At 41.5% G+C, this 16,150-nt stretch overlaps 1 protein-coding gene across 18 annotated transcripts in view; it reads right to left on the reverse strand.

The window, feature by feature from the left end:
- mpp7a (MAGUK p55 scaffold protein 7a) overlaps window positions 1-16,150 on the reverse strand; it is a 400,728-nt gene that overhangs the window by 125,631 nt on the left and 258,947 nt on the right. The gene's annotated exons all lie outside the window — the stretch shown is intronic.

A 16,150-nucleotide genomic window follows, 5' to 3' on the forward strand; every position in this document is an offset into this window, starting at 1 on the left:
CATTCAGAAATGTGCATATAAGGTACTTTGAACCATCGCCATTTCTGGTTTTCTAAGTGACTTGTTTGAAGCACATCACTGTTTACTTCCAAGATTTGCTGACATGAAGTTCAAAATTGACTGTTAAACTTAGCAACATGATATTCAATTATCATTTTGGCACAGTTCAATAAAAAGATCATTCATTCCATTAAACTTCCTCCTCATATCGTCTACCTGTAGTCTATGTCCTGATTCAAAAAGGGAGTGATGCAGAAAATAGAAGACTATAGACCAGTTAGTTTATCATCTGCAATTGAGAAATGGCTACATCCCATTAGTAAGGAAGTAATAAAATAAACTGGGAATGCCGGAAATCAGAAAATAAAACAGAAATTGCTGGAAAATGTCAGCAGGTCTGGCAGCATCCTTGCAGATAAAACAGAATTAACTTACAGTAGTTCAGAAAAGGTTGGTTTTTATGCAGAAGATGGGTATGGGGGGAGAAGAGGTTAAAAAGTAAATGGTAGGTGGAGATAGCCCAAAGAGACAGATGGGTGTTTGGATAGGATGTGGAGTAGATAACGATCATCTGAGGAGAATGAAGAGGTCCTAATGGTGACTATTTGTGGCTAACAAAGGCTTTTCTGCAAAAACAGACCATGTGATTACAAAGTCTTGCATGTAATTTGGTTGGGGTAAGGACATGGACAAGATGCCTCAAGCCTTAAAATTGTTGGAATTAATGTGGAGTCCAGAAGGCTATAAGTGTTCCCAAGTAGAAACTCAAGTGCTGTTCTTACAACTTGTGCTGAGTTTCACTGGAGCAATATCTCAAGCCTGAGAAAGAGATACTGGCCAGGAAACAAGGTGGTGTGCTGAAGTGGCAAGCAACTGTAAGCTCAAATCTTATTTGCAGACAGAATGCAGGTGTTCTGCAAAACGGTCACCCAGTCAACATTTTGTTCTCCCCAAAGTAGAGGAGACCACGTTGTGAGCAGCGAATGCAATAGACTAGATTGAGGGAAAAGTGCAGCTTCACCTGGAAGGTGTGTTTGCGTCCTTAGATACTGAGAAGGGAGGAAGTAAATGGGCAGGTGTTACGCCTTCTTTAGTTGCAGGGGAAGGTGTCGTGGGGCGGTGTGTGGGGGACAAGGTGTTGTAAGTGAAGGAGGAGTGTATCAGGGTATCTTGGAGATGTCAGTCCATGTGGAAGCCTGATAAGGAAGGGGACAGGAATGTGTGTCTGGTGGTGGCATCCCTCTGGAGGTGGTGGAAATAGTGGTTAATGATCCTCTGGATGTGGATGCTGGTGGGATGGGAGTTGAGGATAAGGGAGACCCCATTGCTGATGAGAGAGGGAAGAGAGCTGATGGGGGCTGAAGTGCTGGAGATGGGTCAGACCCAAAAAAGGAGCCTGTCAACTTTAGCATTAGAGAATCCATGATTGATGGAGAAGATGGGTACTTTAGAGGTCACCTTGTTGAAGCTGGCATTCATCAGAACAGATGCAATGAGATGGAGGAACCAAGGGAATGGAATCTTTATAGGAAGCATAGTTAAGATAACTGTGGTAGTCGGTTAGTTTGTAGTGCACATTGGCAGCCAGCCTATCTCCAGAAATGGAAACATGTTGAGGAACAGAAGGAAGGAGTTAGATATGTACCAGATGAAGGTGACAGCAAGATTGAAACTGGGAGCGAAATTGATACTTTTCCAATTCCAGGCAAAAGAGGGAAGTAGCACCAAAAAGTTCATTGATATACTAGAGAAAGAGTTGTGGACAGGGGCTGGAATAGGACTGTAGCAAGGAATGCTCCAGGTATCCCAAAAAGAAACAGGTATAATAATGGGGGCCGATACAGGTACCCATGGCCACGCCTTCGATCTGAAGAAAATGAGTGGAGATAAAAAGAGGAGTTGTTCAGAGTGAGGACGAGTTCATCCGGTTAGAGGAGGGTGCTGGTGGATGGGAATAGTTCAGACCTTTTCTCCAGGTAGAAGCGGACAGCCCTGAGACTACCCTGATGGGTGATTGGCATGTCAAGTCATAATAAAGAGGAGGTGGCTGGATCCTGTGAACCAGAAATTCTGAGACTGAGGTGAAGTGTCAGAGGAATCACTGATGTAAGTGGGAAGAGACCGGGCAAGGGAGAAAAAAATCGATTCGCAATAGGAAGTACTAACAGGACATTTGGAATGTCAAAACTCAGCCCATCTGTCAGCAATGTTTTATGAAGGTCAAATCAAAAAGACTTTTTTGAAGATGTAACAAACACAGTGGATAATGGACATCTTGTGCATGTGCATATCTGGACTTCCAAAAGGCATTTGATGGGAAGCCACACAAAAGGGTAATACACCAAATGAGATCATATGGGATTAGGGATAGTTTAAGAGTTTGGATCGAGAATTGGCTATCCAACAGTAAGCGGAGAATTAGGACAAATGGGTCTTTTTCTGATTGGCAAGCTGTAACTAGTGCAGTGCCACAGGCTTTGGTTCTTGGGCCCCAACTATTGACAATGCAGATTATGACCAAGATGCAGAGACAGAAGGCACTATAGCCAAATTTGCAGATGACACTTAAATAGGTAGGAAGGAAAGTTGCAATGAGGAAATAAGGAATTTATAAATGGATATGTAGGTTTGGCAAACGACCAAAATTTGGCAGATGGAGTTTAATGTGGTCAAATATGAGATCATCCATTTTGATCAGAAAAATAAAAAAGCAACTTATTACCTAAATGGAGAGAAACCTCAAAGTGCTTTGATACAGAAAAACTTGGCTTCCTCATGCATCAATCACTGAAAATCGTGCAGGCACCGTAAGTAATAAGGAAGGTAAATGAAATTTTGGTATTTATTATTAAAGGATTAGAATATTAAAGTAGGGAAGAGTTGCTGCAAATGTACAAGACATTGTTGAGACCTGAAGTACTGTGTACAGTTTGGTCCCTGAAAGAGAAAAGTAGTTGCATTGGAAGCAGTTCAGAGAGATTCACAAGACTGATTTCGTAAATGAGGGGTTTGTCTTAGGAGGAGAGATTGAGTAGTTTAGGCCAATACTCTCAAATTTAGAAGAATGAGAGGAGATCTACTTGAGGTAAATAAGATGTTAAAGCAGACTGACAAAGTAGATGTAGAGCAGATGTTTCCTCTTGTGGGGCAATCTAGAAAGAGAGGTCATCATCCTAGAATAACGGGTAACAGATTTAAATCAGAAATGAGGAGTAATGACTCTCACAGTGTTGTGAAATGTTGGGATGGTGGGAAAATTTAAGGAAGAGGTAGAATGTTTTTTTAAATTACCAATGTGTTGAAGGGTGAAGGAGACTGGCAGGAAAGTGGAGTTGAGGCCGAGATGTGATCAGCCATTATTGCAATGAATGATGCAGCAGGCTCGAGAGAATCAACTGTCTGCTCCCACTCCTAGTACTTATGAAATTCTGCTTCATCTATTTCCTCCATGAAAAATATGTTGCATAAATGCCGCTTGAACTTAAAATAAAACCTCAACGTTATATCTTCTATCTCCAAAACCTGATCTTGATCTATTATCGTTGACAGACAAGTGCATCATCTTTTCCATGTCAGAAGCAAAAAACCTATGTCTCATGGAGCATTTGACCTCCTCACTCTTCACTTTGCTGAACTACCCAGCTCTTTTCTGAAGGAAGCAACTGGCCAAGTGTTAACTGCCTTTGCTTGCAGTCAGTTTCCAATAAATATTAAAGATTTGTCTATTAGTGTTAAGCAAGATAATTTAAGACTCAAAGAACAAAGAAAATTACAGCACAGGAACAGGCCCTTCGGCCTGCCAAGCCTGCGCCGATCGAGATCCTCTGTCTAACCTGTCATCTATTTTCTAACGGTCTGTGTCCACTTGCTCCCTGCCCATCCATGTACCTGTCCGAATATATCTTAAAAGACGCTAACGTGTCTGCGTCTACCACCTCCGCTGGCAACGCGTTCCAGGCACTCACTACCCTCTGTGTAAAGAACTTTCCACGCATATCTCCCTTAAACTTTCCTCCTCTCACTTTGAACTCATGACCCCTAGTAATTGAGTCCCCCACTCTGGGAAAAAGCTTTTTGCTATCCACCCTGTCTATACCTCTCATGATTTTGTAGACCTCAATCAGGTCCCCCCTCAATCTCCGTCTTTCTAATGAAAATAATCCTAATCTACTCAACCTCTCTTCATAGATAGCACCCTCCATACCAGGCAACATCCTGGTGAACCTCCTCTGCATCCTCTCCAAAGCATCCAGATCTTTTTGGTAATGTGGCGACCAGAACTGTAGCCAGTACTCCAAACATGGCCAAACCAAAGTCCTATACAACTGCAACATGACCTGCCAACTCTTGTGCTCAATACCCCGTCCAATGAAGGAAAGCATGGCATATGCCTTCTTGACCACACTATTGACCTGCGTTGTCACCTTCAGGGAACAATGGACCTGAACACCCAGATCTCTCTGTTCATCAATTTTCCCTAGGACTGTTCCATTTACTGTACAGTTCGCTCTTGAATTTGATCTTCCAAAATGCATCACCTCGCATTTGCCCGGATTGAACTCCATCTGCCATTTATCTGCCCAACTCTCCACTCTATCTATATTCTGCCGTAATCTCTGACAGTCCCCTTCACTATCTGCTACTCCAGAATCTTAGTGTCATCTGCAAACTTGCTGGTCAGACCGCCTACACCTTCCTCCAAATCATTTACACATATCACAAACAACAGTGGTCCCAGCACAGATCCCTGTGGAACACCCACTAGTCACAGGTCTCCAATTTGAGAAACTCCCTTCTACTACTGTCTGTCTCTTGTTGCCTAGCCAGTTTTTTAATCCATCTAGCTAGCACACCCTGGATCCCATGTGACTTCACTTTCTCCATCAGCCTGCCATGGGGAACCTTATCAAACGCCTTACTGAAGTCCACGTATATGACATCTACAGCCTTTCTCTCATCAATCAACCTTGTCACGTCCTCAAAGAATTCTATTAAGTTGGTAAGACATGGCCTTCCCTGCACAAAACCATGTTGCTTAGCACTGATAAGCCCATTTTCTTCCAAATGGGAATAGATCCTATCCCTCAGTATCTTCTCCAGTAGCTTCCCTACCACTGACGTCAGGCTCACCAGTCGATAATTACCTGGATTATCCTTGCTGCCCTTCTGAAACAAGGGGACAACATTAGCAAGTCTCCAGTCCTCCGGGACCTCACCCATGTCTAAGGATGCTGCAAAGATATCTGTTAAGGCCCCGGCTATTTCCTCTCTCGCTCCCCTCAGTAACCTGGGATAGATCCCATCCGGACCCGGGGACTTGCCTACCTTAATGACTTTTAGGATACCCAACACTTCCTCCTTCCTTATGTCAACTTGACCTAGAGTAAGCAATCATCTATCCCTAACCTCAACATCTGTCATATCCCTCTCCTTGGTGAATACCGATACGAAGTACTCGTTAAGAATGTCACCCATTTTCTCTGACTCAGCACATAACTTTCATTGTAGTACATGTTATGTACTACATATATAATTTAACTTACATTGATATTTATCTCAGTCATTTGAAAATAATGCTTTCCTCGGATTATATCCCACAGTTCTGAAATGGTTTTTTTTAAGATTCTCTCAGCTTGGAAAAAAGTACCAACATTTAATAGGACGTACATTTTAAGAGCAATCAGCCATCCAACTCTTTGAACTTGTTCTGCTATTCAATAAGACCATGACTGAACTTTGACATCAACTCTTTCTTTTCTTTGACTTAACCGTACATTCCCTCAATTCCCTGAATGCTCAAAAAAATCAATCAATCCCACTTTTGAACATAGTCTTCTGTGAGTGAATTCCAAAGATTGAGAAGCCACGTAAGTGAAGACATTTCTCATCTCAATCCAACCACTTTGCATCTAACCTGTCAAGCCTCAAAGAAGTTTATATGTTTCAAGGGGATCATTTGTAAACCTTCTAAGCTCCAGGAGATTACAGGATCTTTTCACACAATCTCAAAGAGGACCATCTTCTAACAAGTCAAGTGAAACCTTCAATGCACCACATCCGCAGTGATTATATCCGTCCTGCATTAAAAGATCAAAATGATAACAGTACTCCAGGTACCGTTCCGTCAATATCCTGTATTGCAGCAAGACTTTTGTGTACTCCTGGCCATAAATGTCGCACTTGCCTTCCTAACTGCTTGCTGAAGCTACATTTTAACTGAGTGATGCATAGGAAAGGCCAACTAAATCTCTTAAAAGACCTGAAAATATTCAAAATTGTGTTGGAAAAGAGTCAGCTTCTCCACGCTGCCTTCCAAAGTGGATAATTTTAAGCTTTCCAATAATTTGTTACATGTGCTACTTCCTTGCCCAATCACAGGTTAGCCTCTGAGAAGACGTTTCCTATTGTAGAAAAGTCCAGAATGAGAGGACACAGTTTTAGAATATCATGCGCCATTCCTAAGAAGATGATGAGATGATTTTTTTTCTGAGAGCATTGTTAGTCTGATCCTGTGAAAACAGCACAGATTGGGTCACTTCATGTATTCAAGGCTGAGATGGATAGTTTTCTTTAGACAAAGGATTCAAGGGTTATGGAGGTGATGGGGCCCGCAGACGGGGGAATGGAGTTGAGAGCTCAAACGGATCAGCTATTGGATGGTGAGCGATACGTGAAGGGCCAAATGTCAACTTGTGTTGTCACGTCCTATTTTATTATGTGTGTGGGATTCAGAACATTCAGGCCATTTAAATATATCTCTTTTCTATTCTTCTAGCCAAAGTGAAAGAATTCACAGTTTCTCATAAATGCACAGAAAATAGGAGCAGGAATAGGCCATTCAATCCTTCAAGGCTACTCTTACTTATTCATTCCTTGAACATGGCTGTTATTGACTGGCCAGTATTTATAGTTGCCTTTGATACTGATGTAACTGAGCAGTTTGCAAGGCAATTTCAGAGGGCAGATAACAGTCAACACAATGGCGTAATTTGTAGGCTTTGAGGGGATGGCAGATTTCCTTCCCTGAAGGACATTAGTGAGCCAGGTGAGTTTTTCCTGGCAATCAACAATGATTTCATAGTCATTTACTCCAAATTTTTTTATTGAGCTCAAATTCCATCATCTGCCATAGCTGGATTCAAACCAGGGTCCCCAGAATATTAGAGATAATGGGAACTGCAGATGTTGGAGATTCCAAGACCATAAAATGTGAGGCTGGATGAACACAGCAGGCCAAGCAGCCCCAGAATATTAGCTGAGCTTCTGAATTCATAGTCCCGCAATAATACCACTAGGCCATTGCCTCCATGATTCATTGTGACTATGGATCATCATCTAACTCAACAGGCTGTTCCTGCTTTGTCCCCGTTAGACTCAAGTGTTACATCCAACCTTTTCCTAAAATCATACAATCATTTGGCTTGAACTGCTTTCTGTGATAGCAACTTCCATTGACTTTGGTTGACTGAATTTCCACTCATCTTAGCCCTAAATTATCTATTCTGGAGCCTTAGACCTTGACCTGTGGTTGTTGACTCCCCCAGCATTGGGAACATCCTTCCTGCACCTACCTCATCTAGTCCCACTAGAATTTTATAGGTTTCTATGAGATGCCCTTTACCATTCTGAAATTCAGCGAGTGTTATGCTAACCAATTCAAGCTCTCATTATACTTCAGTCCTGTCAATCCAGGAATCAGTCTGGCAAATACTAATACAGATTTCCTTTAGCTCCTCCTTCTCACTTAACTCTGTGCTCCCTACAATTGCTGGTTTTTGTCTCCTTCATTGTGAACACAGATCCCAAGTACATATTGAGATGATCAGTCATTTCTTTGTTCCTCATTATAAACTCCTGTTTCTGAAGGGCCAACGTTTTTATTCACCAATCTTTTCTTCAAATGCCTCTCAAAACATTTTAGTCAGTTTTTATATTCCCCACAAGCTAACTCTCATACTCTATTTACTCGTTCTTAACCAATCCCTATGTCCTCCCTTGTTGAATGCAAAGCTGCTCTCACTCCACAGGCCTATTGTTTTTCCTGGCCATGTGAAAGCCTCTTCCTTAAATCTGACATTATCTCTAATTTCTCTGGTAAGCCACAGTTTTGTCACCTTTCACATTTTATATTTTCACCATGCAGGAATGAACTGTTGTCACAGTTCACCCATGAGCTCATTGAACATTTGCCATTTTCTTCCCATCCTCATCCCTTTAAGTAATGTTCTCAATCCCACAATCTATCAAAGCCAACTCGCACCTCATACCATTATAGTTTCCTATAGTTATATTCAGGACTCTAACTGCAGATTTGGCTACATTGTTCTCCATCTTAATTAGTGTCATTCATCCCCAAAGAGCCTTGTACAACTAGATTGCTGAGTATTCCTTGCTCACTGCACCATACCCAGTCTAGGATGGCCTCTTCTCTAATTGATTCCTCAACGTTTTGGTCCACAAAACTAACCTGTATACAATGCAGAAATTCCTCCTGCACAGTAGTGTTAGGGATTTGATTTCCCCAATCTGTATGCAGATTAGAGTCAATCATAATTATACATGTTCCTTTGTTGCATGTGTCTCTAATTTCCTATGTAATGTCATTCCCAACGTATTGTATATTGCCATATTGCAGTCCATCTGTCAGATTTTTGCTTATTCACTTTGCAAACCTGCAACTAATGTAAATAGGTTATCATCTAAATAAGTTGCTTTCCTAAATATCTTGGTGGTTTCAGCAAATTTAGTTAGCACACATTTGGTCCACACATCCAAGTCATTGATGTAGATTTCAAACAGTGGAGGACCTAACATTAAGCCCTTTGGCATCCCTTTTCTTACAACTTGTCAACCTGAAACAGGAAAAATGATGCACAGAGATCTGGGTGTTCAGGTCCATTGTACCCTAGAGATGGCAACGCAGGTGGATAGAGTGGCCAAGAAGGCATACAGCATGCTTTCATTCATCGGATGGGGCACTGAGTACAAGAGTTGGCAGGTCATGTTACAGTTGTATAGGACTTTGGTTCAACCACATTTGGAATACGGCGTACAGTTCTGGTCACCACATTACCAAAAGGATGTGGATGCTTTGGGGAGAATGCAGAGGAGGTGCACCAGGATGTTGCCAGCTATGAAGAGAGGTTGAGTAGATTAGGATTATTTACATTAGAAAGACGGAGAATGCGGGGGGACCTCACTGAGGTCTACAAAATCATGAGAGGTATAGACAGGGTGGATAGCAGGAAGCTTTTTCCCCCCCCCCCAGAGTGGGGGACTCAATTACTAGAGGTCACAACTTCAAGGTGAGAGGGGAAAGATTTAAGGGAGATATGCGTGGAAAGTTCTTTACCCAGAGGGTGGTGAGTACCTGGAAGCGTTGCCAGCAGAGGTGGTAGATGCAGGCATGGTAGTGTCATTTAAGATGTATTTAGACAGATACATGAATGGGCAGGGAGCAGAAGGATACAGATCCTTGGAAAATAGGAGACAGGTCGGGATAGAGGATCTGGATCAGCGCAGACTTGGAGGGCCAAAGAGCCTGTTCCTGCGCTGTAATTTTCTTTTTCCTTTTTTCTTTAGACCTAGAAATCTCCCAGATTACAGAAGCTGTGAAAGTCTAAACTCTCAGGTTTGAAAGTATTCATGTCAGAAGATTTTGCAATTTACAGGAAAAGACTGGAGAGAATCAGTTCAGTCAAACTTAAAGCTCTTGAGATTTTAAGGTGTAATTTCACCGGACTGGAGTCTCTGCAAAAGGATAGTGTCAGGAAAGGGATAAGACTTGGCTTTCCTGTGTGTTTACTGATCTTTCAAACTATTTTCTGCATTTGGATCGCTTTGTTTGCTTCTTTCATTGTTTTCACATTATCTGTAATAAACTTCTATTCTTAAACTCTAAAACCTCAAATGACTACGCTTTTGTGACGTCCATTATGTTAACTAATTTTGTTCATAGAAGTACAATTTATCAATCCATGTTTCATTCTGAGATTTGGCTTATCTGATAGTACCATCAACTGGGATTGTAATTAGTTCAACACAATTTGCAAGTAAATGACTTCGCATCAGCAGCAGCCCTAGAAGGGAACTACAAAGATTTGTGATAAAAGGAAAGCCATTCAGTCCATCATGGGTCGGTGAGGAAGCTGAATGAGCAATTTCTGTTTTGCAGCCATCACATTTGCACAATGGAACAGAACTGAAACAAGGTTATAACATTAGCAGTATCAGGGTTCACATATAAGCATAAAACACCCAATATTTCAAGGCTGAAGAGAGCACTGGAATCTATGCCTGATAATGTTATATTTATTCTTTCACCGGATATGGGCATTGCTGACTAGATACCCATTTATTGGGATGGCACAGTGGTTAGCACTGCTGCCTCACAGCACCAGGGACCTGGGTTTGATTCCACCCTTGAGTGACTGTTTGTGAGGAGTTTGCACATTCTCCCCACGTCTGAGTGGGTTTCCATCCGGTGCTCTGGTTTCCTCCTACAGTCCGAAGATGTGCTGGCCAGGTACACTGGCCATGCTAAATTGCTCATAGTGTTCAGGGAAGTGTAGCTTAGGTGGGTTATTGGGAGATGGGCGGGGTAGGACGCTCAGAGGGTTGGCGTGGACTTGTTGGGCTGAAAGGCCTGTTTCCACAATGTCAGGATTTCATAACTTCTAATTTGGTGACCATTCCTAATTACTCTTGGGGTGATAAGCTGCTTGAATGAATGTCTGCACTGGTGGGTGAGGTTGGCACACCTAAAGTGCGAGAAGCAAGTTCCAGGATTTTGGTCCAGAAACAGTGAAGGAATGGTGATGTGGTTCCAAGTCATGATGTGGGTCTTGGAAGTGAACTTGTAGGTGATGGTACAGACCCATGCACCTGATGCCCTTTGACACGGTAGAAGCTGCGGATTTGGAAGTAGCTGTCAAAAGATGGTGAGTTACTGCAGCACATTTTGTAGATGATACATTGCTGTCACTGCGCTGGTGGTAGAGGATGTGAATATTTGAGGTGATAGGTTGTCAATCAAATGGATGACTTTGCCTTGGATTATATTGAGCTTAAGAGTTGCATTTATCCAGGCAAGTGAAGAACACATTCCATCACACTCCTAAACTGTGCTTCAGACAGGCTTTAGGAAGATACAAGCTGCTGAAATCCTAGCTTCTCATCTTTTGTAACAAGAGCAGATATACGGCTGGTCCAGTGAAGTCTCTGGTCAATAGAAATCTCTAGCATATTAACAATGGGGGATTCAGCAACAGTAAAGCCAATGAATATCAAAGGTAAATGGCCAGAATCTTATTTGTTGAAGATGGTCATTGTTTAGCACTTGTACGATGTGAATTTTACTTGCAACTTATCAGCCTAACCCTGAATTTTGTCCTGGTTTTGCTACATATAGACACAATCTGCTTCAGCATTTCAGGAATTGTGAATGATGCTGAATTTGTGCAATCATCAACAAACACCTGATTTCTGAACTAACAATGGAGGGAAGGTCAGTAAGAAGCAGCTGAAGCTTGTTGGGCGTAGGACATTATGATATGGAACTCCGACAATAACGTCATGAAATTAAATCATTGACTTCCATCCATTGCAATAGTCTTCCTTTGTCCTAAGTACATCTTAAACCAATAGACAGCTTTCCTTCTGACTGCCATTCCAGTTTTGTTAAGGCTCCTCGATGCCACCTTCAAGTTCCTTCAGCCTGAAGGCATGTAACTTCATGAGTACGGAGTCAATGTTGAAAATTTCTAGGGCAACTTTCTCCCAGTGGTATGACTCTGCGCTTTGCCTGGCCACTCAGTGCTTCGAGGGGAAATTAGCATATTCAGGGGTGGTGATGGTGATGTCTGGGACATTGTGTCTGAATCATAACTGAATGAGTTTAAAAATGTTAGGCTGTTTGACCGACTTCTAGACAGTTGTTCTAGTTTTGGTATGGTTCGAGAGGTTTGTAAGGACAACTTTGCAGGGCTGGTTATTGTGTTGTTATTTTTGATCAGTGTTGAGCAGTCCATTAGTTTAATTCATTTTGAGACTCTGCAGCAGTCTGATATAACTGAGTGCCTAGATCAGCGATTTCAGAAGACAGTTAAGAGACAACCACATTGCTGAGGGTCTGGCATCACATGTAGGCCAAAGTAAGGCTGGCACATTTCCTTCCCTCAATGGCATCAGTGTGTTTTGTATGATAACGAACAATGGTTTTATGATCACTGTTTCTGAGATTAGATTTTTATTTCAAGATTTAGTAGTAGAATGCAAATTCCACCAGCTGCCATTGTGGGATTTGAACACATGTAACGAAAGCTTCTGGACTGTAAGTACAGTGACATGACTGCAGTGCCTGCCATCTCCCCAAAATCCAACAAGACAGTTTAGGGTACGAACAATCATTTTTGTCATGCTTTAGAATGTAGCAAATGGCCTTACGGCCCTTGTTAGTTTTTGGCTGGGATGGAAAAGCCCTGAAGATGCTCTCGATGCTTGCTAGCTTTCAGACACAGCCCTTCACAATGTTAGAAACAGAGATAAATGCAATTAGATAAGTTTGCTCAGTAGTTGAAAAACAGCTATCAACATGTGGTGTAGTGAGTGGTATATGAATTACTGAAGAAGTTTATTTAAAACTAATTTATGTTTTAACATACCTCAAAATGCTATATGGCAGTGCCTCAACTTGAACTTTTCTTATTAAACAATGACACTGCTTACCTAAAATACCAATCAAGCTGTTTTCTGCTGAAACTAAGCCCCTAGCAATTGTGCCACTGAGCAGCCATAACACAAAAAACTGATGATACTAGCTGTGATGCAACACTGCTGGTAGCCTTGTGCCTCCTCTGACTGAAACTCCACAGATTTCCGGACAACGTTTGAGGCAAAAAAGGGCATTTTTCAGGAGCTGCGACACAATATTTTTTATTTCTATACTTCAACATCAAAATTTTGCACAGGGCATAAGCAATGTATATTTTAGTCAACTTTTTTAAAAAAATATTTACTGTTGTAAATTTACAATAATGAACGGTTGGCAGGTATCATTTTAAATAGGGAGCTCTAAACTCCCACAGCGAGAATGTATCCTGAGCTGCCTTTCTTGCTAATGCTAATGTTGAAAACAAACAGCAAAAAAACCCCCAGAAAAATGGATATTTGTGAATGCTGCCATGTACTTTGGAAGACATGTCAAAATCTCTCAGATGCTGGGATATTACGCTTTGCCAAACTTTTTTCCTGAGCTGCTACCAAGTAACCTCTATAACTTTGTACATTGTGACCCGAGGCAATGGAATGGTTTTATTATACATGTCAACAGCAACCATCTTCAAAGGTATGTTTTAAGAAAAGCAGTAAGAAAAAAGGCAAATCTGTCTAAATGAGCAGCCAAAAATCACCTTTATCTGTCATTTTAAACAAACAGAATAATTTAAATTATTATTTTACATTTATTGAATGATGACATTATGCAGTCTATCTTATTTTTGGCATTGCACTGAAGTAAAAATTGAAGTAGTTTAGCAGCAGGAGGATTGCTGAATTGCGTCATTTTTGGGGTTGTTTTTCAGATTGGAGGCCTGTGACCAGTGGCTTTCCACAGTGATCCGTACTGGGTCCACTTTTGTTTATTACTTATATAAATGCCTTGGATGAGAATATAAGAGGTGCAGTTACTAAGTTGGGAGATGACACCAAAATTGGTGGCACAGTGGACAATGAAGAAGGTTTTCTGAGATTAGAGATCTTGATCAACTGTGTCGATGGGCTGAGGAATGGTACGTGGAGTTTAAGTAGAATAAATGTGATGCATTGTAATTTGATTAGATTAGATTTGATTCCCAACAGTGTGGAAACAGGCCCTTCGACCCAACAAGTCCACACCGCCCCTTGAAGCATCCCACCCAGACCCATCCCCCTATAACCCAAACACCCCTGAACACTGCGGGCAATTTAGCATGGTTGATCCACCTCGCCTGCACATCTTTTGGACTGTGGGAGGAAACTGGAGCACCCAGAGGAAACCCACACAGACAGCGGGAGAATGTGCAAACTCCACACAGACAGTCACCCGAGGGTGGAATCGCACCCAGGTCCCTGGTGCTGTGAGGCTGCGGTGCTAACCACTGAGCCACCGTGCCGCCGTGTACTGGTAACACAAACAAGGACAGGGCCTAGACAATTAATGATATTACCCTGGGTAATATTGTGGAACAGGAAGACCTAGGGGCTCAGGTACATAATTCTTTGAAATTTGTGTCACGGGTAGACAGGGTGGTTAAGAAGGTATTTAGTCCACTTTCCTCCATTGCTCAGACATTTGACCATATGAGTTGGGATGTCATGTTGGGATTGTACAGAGCTTTGGTGAAGCCTCTTCTGGAATACGGTGTGCAGTTCTGCTCACCCTGTTCTAGGAAGCATATTATTAAAATAGAGTGGGCTCAGAAAAGAATTACCAGGATGTTTCTGGGAAAGGAGAGTTGATACATCAAAATAGATTGGAAAGGTGAAGACATATTTTTCACTGGACCCTTGGAGATTGAGGGGCTGACCTTAGAGTTTAATAAAATTATGAGGGGCTTAGACAAGAAAAATAGCAAGTATTTTTTGCCCAAGGGTGGGGGTTTCAAAACTTGGGGGCATATTTTTAAGGTGAGAGAAGAAAGATATATGAAAAGGATATGATGGGCAACTTCTTTTTTAAACACAGAGTGGTTCGCGTGTGAAATGAACATCCAGAGAAATGGTGGATGCAGGTATAGTTACAACATTTAAGAGATATTTGGAGAAATTCATGAATAGGAATAGTTTGTAGGGATATGGGCCAAGCACAGGCAGGTGGAAATAGTTTAGTTTAGGAACATGATTGGCATGGACTGGTTGGATCAAAAGGTCTATTTCCATGCTGTATGCCTCTGTGATTCTACGACTGACTCTACTCAAGACCATTTGGAAGCAACTGTAATGTTTATGCTGCACATCCTGCACAAGGTTTGAAAAATAACTAGATAAATGTTCTGAACGTAAAAGTTAAAAAGGGTCTCAAATGAGGTGTTGAATCACAGAGATTTCAGATGTAATAGCTAACTACCATATTTTCTACATTCTAACATTAGAAATTTAACTAACAGAGACCACATCCACAGAGCTACTCTTCCCTAAATTTTGGAACCTGGATATCAGCACCAGCTCACACTTTAAAGCAATCAGATATCAGGTTCAGTGTCAAAAATAAAAGGATGCCCCAAATGCAACATGATACAAATCTGAGCCAGAAGTGCCGGTTTTAGTTAAATTGTAAAATTGTGGTTAGTACAGAACCAAAATGTTTGATCAGATAACTTACACAGAAAATGCTTATACTTTTAGGTTGGATCCATTCAAAAGCTTTATCCAAACTGAATAAAAATGGAGAATTTTAGAAAAACATTACATCATTTCAATCAGAAACCAAAAATTTATGAAGCTCTCAGCAATATAAAAAGACAGACTTGGGTCAAGTGTTCAAAAAATCCATCACACCAGGAGATTGCCATTCTTGCATGCACTATTGGATCTCAAGTCCTTTTCCCTCAGCTGATGAATCAGTCCTTCTCCATGTTGAACACAAACTGGAAATAACACTGTGAGGAGTGTGGGGGCATGATTAAAATATGTAATCTAACCATCTCTCCTCAATGTACAATACCATTAACAACTTTGCTTGAATCCACAAACATGAACGTCCTGGAGCTTATCATCGAGTATAAACTGAACCAGCTATAACAGCAGGTCAAAGGGACAGTAATTAAATTTAGGGAGGAGTCAGACAGATTTTTAATTGATCATGGGTTGAAGCGTTATGGGGAGAAGGCAGGAAAATGAGGGTGAGGAGCATATCGGCCATGATTAAATGGTGAAGCAGACTTCAAGGGGCTGAATGGCCTAATTCTGCCTCTATGGCTTATAAACTTATGAACATATGAAGGTTAGGAATCCTTCAATTAGTGACTCAGTACCTGACTCTTCAACACCGGTGTCTAAATCTACACTAATGTAATGAAACATTCTCCAGTTGTATGGATGAGTACAGCTCCAATAACATTCAAGCAGTTTAACAGTATCAAGGACAAAGCAGTCCACTTGCTTCTTCATCTTC

This window comes from Stegostoma tigrinum, chromosome 2 (assembly GCF_030684315.1).
Source record: "Stegostoma tigrinum isolate sSteTig4 chromosome 2, sSteTig4.hap1, whole genome shotgun sequence".
NCBI lineage: Eukaryota > Metazoa > Chordata > Chondrichthyes > Orectolobiformes > Stegostomatidae > Stegostoma > Stegostoma tigrinum.